Raw genomic sequence first — 7228 nt, 5'->3', positions numbered from 1 at the left:
CATTGAATAAATTGTTTCAAACTTTCACATGTATTTGTATCTTCTTCTATATATATATATATTTTCAGATTATTATTTCATTATTAAAATTGTAACTATATATATAAAGATTAGTAAAATATTATTTTATTTTCATATCCAAAGATATTGTAACATTTCACAAATTTAGAAAGTTTTTAAAAGATTAAACTTTTCGCTTCATAGATTTATATTATCGAGTAAATAATTAAACATTTAGTTTTCGTTTAGTTTTTAAAATAAACTTTATAGTTTAAAATTTGTTTTTATTGGTTTAAGTTAGTAAAGATTAATTATTATTAGATAATATGATTTTTCTTATTTAATTTTTTTATATAATTTTAAAAGTTAACATCAAAAAATATTTAAATTATTAACATATGGAGGTATAATATTACAATATTAAATTATATCTATTTAATATATACTATCTATAAATCTAATGGATCATCTATTGTTTAAATCCAATTATTGATAGCCAATAAAAATTTATGGTAGACCCAAAATTTAAATCATAAGATTAGAGATTAAATGTAACATGATTTTCTAATAATAGATCCATTAGATCCATTTTAAAAAACAATCACACATGAATCAAGGTTGTGATTTCTGTTTTAATATATAAGATATCAAAGGCTATTAGATGATATAGAGGCTTCAATTGGTGACCGTTTAATTGAACAGTAAAATGAATAAAATAACGAATAAAAATTCAGTTGAAAAAATAGAAATATTGGAATTTATGTTCATTTTATTTCCCATCGAAATTGGAAGAAGAATTTTTTCTTCATATTTTTTTTCATCCTTGAATAAATAAGAGGAATAGAGTGAGACCCATGTGTCTATAATTTGACAAAAGATTCAACATAATTGGTATAAAAATTGAAAAATAAGAATTTCACCATTATTTTGTTCATAAAATGTGGTCACCAATTTAAGCCAGAATGTTGGTTTATTATGGTTAAGAGATAACCACACTGGTTTAAGGCTCTTTTAGCTTATCTGGAGTACTTAAGAAAGTTGTCACTGAGTTTGGAGAATTAACGCATTAATTCATTTTAGTTTGATAAAGGCTATCACATTACCGAGCGTCTATAATCGACATGGTAATTTGGTTCACTGTGCAAGAGTCATTGTCTGGCTGTTTACTCCAAGTCGAATAAGTTTCAGAAAAATTTCCTATGACGCAATAACCTGGCGGTTTAGGTTGAGGAATATCTTCTGCTTCGCTTCCCAGCATCAAAACAACTGACGACATCAGTGGTCTATCCTCTACACGTGCTTGAACACACAAGAGTGCAATTTTTAAGCACCGTAGGATTTCACGTGGCCTGAACGTTGGTGATGAAGAATCTATGATGACCGTGTCTACAATCTCTATACCTTGACCTTCTTTCCAATTCCTCCACACCTGTGCATAAAAGTTTAATCTTTTCTTAGTGATATCGTCAGAGATTGAGTGTGCAACACAATCAAGTTAAGAGGTTTCAAGCTTACACATTCGAGAAGATTATGGTCACGGCCCGAGTAGTAGAATCCTTTATTCCTCTTGCCACTTATAATTTCAAGAAGTAAGACACCAAAACTGTATATATCTGACTTTATCGAGAATATCCCATCTAAAGCGTATTCTGGGGACATGTAGCCGCTGCATAGAAAACATTACATAGAAATAGCTATCAGGTTTTAAACTGTATTTGGGCTTCAAAAATAAGATGATGTTTTAACTACTTACTAAGTTCCGACCACCTTCCTCGTGTTAGCTTCCGTCTCATCTCGTCCAAAGATCCTAGCCATTCCGAAGTCCGAAATTTTCGGAGTCATATCTTTATCAAGCAAGATGTTGCTTGCTTTCAAATCCCTATGGATTATTCGAATGGATGAATCATGGTGAAGATACCGAATCCCTCGAGCAATACCATTGATAATATCAAATCTCATTTGCCAATTTAGCATACATCTTCTGCTTAAAACTGCACATCGTTCGTTCGTTCAAAGCAGAATCAATTCAGTTATTATTTTTTGTTGTTATGAAGAGTCGAGGCACTAACCAAAGATATGAGAATCGAGGCTTAGATTCTCCAAGTACTCGTAGATCAAGATCTTCTCTCCCTCATCAACACAGCATCCAAGAAGTTGGACAAGGTTTATATGTTGAAGCCTTCCAATTAGCCTAACCTCGTTAATGAACTCATTGGTACCTTGAGCTGACATTTCCGATAGTCTCTTCACCGCAATTTCTTGCCCGTCAAGTAACCTGCCCTGGTAACACATATTACATCAATAAAAGAAACAATGGCTTTTAAGCATTTGATTTCAAATAAAACTTAGTATCATGTTTACAGATATTTTTATTTTATATGGTGTCAAGTTTTTTTTTTAACAGCTGTCCAAAAAGAAATCAAAGTTAAACTATGTAAACTAGTAATTTTTTGGATATAACCACGAAAATCTTGTGACATACTTAAAAAAGCTATGAAATGAAAAACAAGGTCATTCGTGTGTAAATTTTGGCAGAAAAACCACGAACGTGGTTAAAATTATCCATGCCACAGTGACAAAATTATCACAAAATAAGTGGCTAAAATTATGACTAAAGCCACAAAGTAGGGATAAGTGGCCACAAGTATACCTTGTAAACAACACCAAAGCCACCTTTTCCGACCTTGTTACAATCAGAAAAATGTTCGGTGGCTATGAGAACATCTTCAAACTCTATCAATGGAACTTCTAAATCTTCTACCTGGTTATCTCCAGACAAGTTTCTTTGTCTTGGTAATACCATCCGGTTCATTAGAACTTGTTTTTTCACTTGACATTTGAACACGTAGAGGATCAGAAAATAAAATAAAAAATTCTGAAAATTAAGTAAAAGTGAAGGTTATTACTGATTTACCGATAGGTGTATATTTTTAAAAGAGCCTTATTTACCTATGGGTGTTTCAGCTGATTTTGCTTGCTTTTGTCTCCTCTTCCAAAAGCAGAACACGATAACACTCAGAATAAGCATAAGGCTGACTCCTATACTCCAACGTATTATTTTTCCATTTCTGACTCTCTCCTCGTCCGAGGAAAGAACTGTAAAGAGTGGTGTCAAAATTTGACAAGCTATTAGTTGACCAACTCGACGGGTTAAGAAATTAGTATGAGATCGCGACATGAAGAAAGAAAAGAAAAATTATATATAAGTATTACAGTATGTCGTATGTAGGTAGTGATGCATGACAGGGAAATATGAATTATGACTTTTCTAATATTTGGTCGTTGTTGTATTACATCTCTTGTGTTTGCAGAATTATCTCACCCATTTTATCTTCTACAGAATTCCTAATCATAAATACTGTATGTTGTTATAAACTTTACAAGATGCTTTATTATAAGTGTCCTTTTATATTTTCATATGTTTGATAATTTTTCTATTATATCCTTATTTTTATTTATTAATTAAAATAAAATAAAATAATGTATTATTTAAGAATATAATAGAGAATTTAATGGTTTTTCAATATGCGAAAAGAACTTTAAATGACATAAAATGAAATATAGGGAATACTAGTTATTAGCCAACTCGTTTCATGGATAATTCGGGTTTAAATAGTTTTGTTTAGTTAACCAACATAAAAATATTTAAAATATTCATTTCTGATTTTTATATCTACTATTATCCCCATGCATGCAAACTGCGGGCTAATAGCTACTGTATTATTTTGTATCTTTTTTGTTTTTTGAAGGAACTATTTTGTATCTTATAATATCATATATTTTGCATCTATATCTTCTATTATTATTTTGTTCAATATCTGTAGCATAATATTTCCATACAAATGTGCTATCAATGGGATTATTAGCTATCACTATGTTACTATACACTGTTCAATAAAACTTTGTTTTACTCTATAATAATTGGCCTTTTGTTTATTTACTTCTTTGGATGAATAGGTCAGATAATTATTATTTTGAATTTTGAATTTTGAAATAAAAGTATAAAATGATTAATTTTTAAACTCTTATTTAAGCAATTTTCAAACTTAAAATATATGGAAGTAATATTTCCTCTAAATTTTTTTAAAAATATATAAGATATAACTAACAAATTTTTTGTATACTTTATTAATTAAATAAATAAATTACTTATATATAATTTATTTATACCCATATTCATTTATTTAAATATATTTAGGTCACAGTAGATATCTCTGGTTTATAATTCAATTGTGACCAAAATATATTGATTGGTAAACCACAGGAAGAAATTGAGCTAACCTAGATCAACAGTAGCCACTTTGACATAAAGATCTTGACCAGCGAAAGAGTAAGTCCGGGTATCATAGAGCTCTCCTGTCCAAATAAAACAACCCGTCCCGCCTCTTCGAACATCCGCAGCGGCGAACGACGTACAGTTACAATCGCTAAGGCACCTCTCTTCACATTTCTTCAAGTCAATTATCCGATCGGCAATAGCCATCTTAGCATCTGGCAACTTCATCTTCCTTAGCATTAAAAACCTGTTTCCGCTGCAGCTCAGCGGTGTCCTCCCCACACACCCATCTGATCCTTCTCCCAAGTCCCACTGCTGCCGGTTCATGGGATCGAACCCTTCAAAACAGTTGCATCTAGGTGACGTGCTTAGGTCACAATAGGCATAAGGTCCACAGCTTTTATAACCATCGCAGTCGTCCGTTGGGAAAGTCCAGAAATTGCTCCATCCCCGTGATGGCGGGATCAACGTGAATCGATGGACGTACCCTAAGTCAATGACTGTTAATCTCGAATAGATGCTTTGGTTGGCAATAAGGAACCTAATAGCGACCTCCTCACTGTTTTCGGTATAACTGTAAACCGGGTGATTTCGACCTTCCTCCGGTATGCCACTAAACTCGATTCCATTCCACCGTTCCATTTCAACATAGTTTTTCTTCAAAAAAAGTTCGGGCAAGCCCCTTCGAACGTCGAATTTGTACGTGAAATCACCGCTTGAGGGATCATCAAAACTTCTCCATGCTGTGAGGAACCTGTTGCGCCCTGTTTTGTGATCGTAACCTAGTTTCATGTCCGCAAGTAAAGTATCCGTCGGAAAATCGAAACTCTGCCACAAGAACCCACTTGGACTGTCGTTGTTGTGGGAGTATCTCATTACCAAATTTCCGTTAGGGAGAAGCTCTGCCATCACCGGAGATGTCGATTTTCCTCTAGTAAGATTTTGTCGACCAAACACAGTTATTAGACTGACCTAGCAGGACAAGGTTGTTACCAGAGATTTTGAGGGTTCCACTGGATGTTGATAGAGGGTTGTCTCTGTTGGCGACCCATGCGTAGGTTTTATCAGAGACTAATTTCTTATACCATATCCCCAGATACCAACGCGGGAGCGCCGAAGGTTTGAAGAAACCAAGCTCGAAGACTCCACCGTGAGATACAAGTGTTCTGTTGCTTGAGATTGTAAGAGAGTCTGTAGACGACAATGTGTTGACATCGATCGAAACGATAGGATGATGAAATTGAAACAAGACTAGCAAGAACGATAAGGTGTAAGAATGGTGGTATGTGCTCTGTACACCTTTCATCTTTCTCCACCACTTTCTTTCTTATTCTCTTTTTTGTCCGTTCATGTTTGAACTTCTTTTTTTATGAAAGCTTGCATGTATTAATATCGGGTTCCTATTATTCATACATTAGTTACTTTCGCAAGAAAATTCAAAATTCATTAAAATTATTATCACTAACCTAGCAGACAAGCAAAATGTTGTGTTTCCTATCCATGACTTTTTCACCCTTTCATTTCCACGAACCTTTAATATCATTAGTCTACATTTTTTAAAATTATTACTTCTCACGCTGCCAAAACATCGCATATGTTGGGCAAGTATTGTGTTCTCAAGAGCATTGATATCTCATGTTCTTATAGATTGAATATTAGGTATACATACTGCATTTGCATGCATAATTGCATATTACAGGGTCTAAATTGCACACTTGGAAGTTTATGGCAAACATTATGGGTTAAATTTCAATTAATCGAAGTCTTGGGTCCAATATGATGTTAAGAAGAGGCTATGGGACCAATGCTGCAAATTCAAAATATTCGATTGGGCTAAATTGTAAGATTAAAATAGTTGGGGCTGAATCAAGAAGACATTTCTGAACATTGTAAAGGCTTGGGGCAAAAAAACAAAACTTTACAAAAGATGAAGGACCAGACTTGCAAAACAGCCAAGAATTGCCATTGGATTCCGGAGCTTTCTCGGCGAATCATGTCGAGGAAGACAGAGTTCACTGTGGCTTTGAGCTTTGATTGCGGCGAGATCCCGTGGTGGATGAACAGTCGACAGAAAGAGGAGGAGCCACATGGAATCACAGTCGCGGAAGAAGGCGACTTTGCACCAAGAACTGAACAATGGAGTATCGATCTCAAGTTTAGGATCTGTAGCGGCTTCAAGCATCGATGTGACAGAAACATTGAGATGTAAGCGTGACACAAGAGCGGTTGACGGTAATAATCGAACTGGGTTTCAACGTTTTTACCCCAAACCAAAAACCGATTTTAATCCGAAAAAATAATTCATTTGAATTGTTATACAAAAATATTTGAATGAGATTTACGACTTTGGTATTTTCGGGTTCTTGGACAACCGGAACTAAATTGAAATTTGAATTAAGATATGTAAGTATTCAAAATTAGTTAAAATATATTAATGTTTTTATGTATATTAAGATAATTTTGATATTTAGAGTATTTTAAAGATTATTGTAGTTTTTTTATTTATTATTTTGAATATTTTTAGTTAGCTTATTGATTTTTTTAAAATGAACAAACAAGTTGCGGTAATTCTAAAATGTAAAAAAACATAAAAATAGGGACATTCTAAAACATATATGTAATATGGTAAATTTTACATATCTATAGATTTAGTGTCTTCGTTTCATTTTAATTGTCGTTTTAGACTTGTGCACACAGATTAAAAAACATTTAGTTTTGCATATTTTCAAATAAAAACATCATTACCAATACACCTAACCACATTTAAACCAATAGAAAAATAAATTGAAATATAAAATTAATTAATTTTGCATTAAAATTATAAAACGATATTTATTTTGAAACAAAAATTTTACTGTACAACGACAATTAAAGAAACAAAAAGAATATTAATTATTTATTTAATGAAAAATGACATCCGCGCGCCCGCGCGGATTAAAGACTAGTTTATCT

General features: G+C 32.9%; 1 pseudogene; it reads right to left on the bottom strand.

The window, feature by feature from the left end:
• Positions 1–514: 514 nt before the first annotated feature.
• On the bottom strand, positions 515–6960 carry LOC106444049 (annotated as a pseudogene).
• Between the last annotated feature and the right edge of the window lie 268 nt (positions 6961–7228).

This window comes from Brassica napus, chromosome A3, assembly GCF_020379485.1.
Source record: "Brassica napus cultivar Da-Ae chromosome A3, Da-Ae, whole genome shotgun sequence".
In the NCBI taxonomy this organism is placed as follows: domain Eukaryota; kingdom Viridiplantae; phylum Streptophyta; class Magnoliopsida; order Brassicales; family Brassicaceae; genus Brassica; species Brassica napus.
This window is presented reverse-complemented; position numbering and strand designations above follow the sequence as displayed.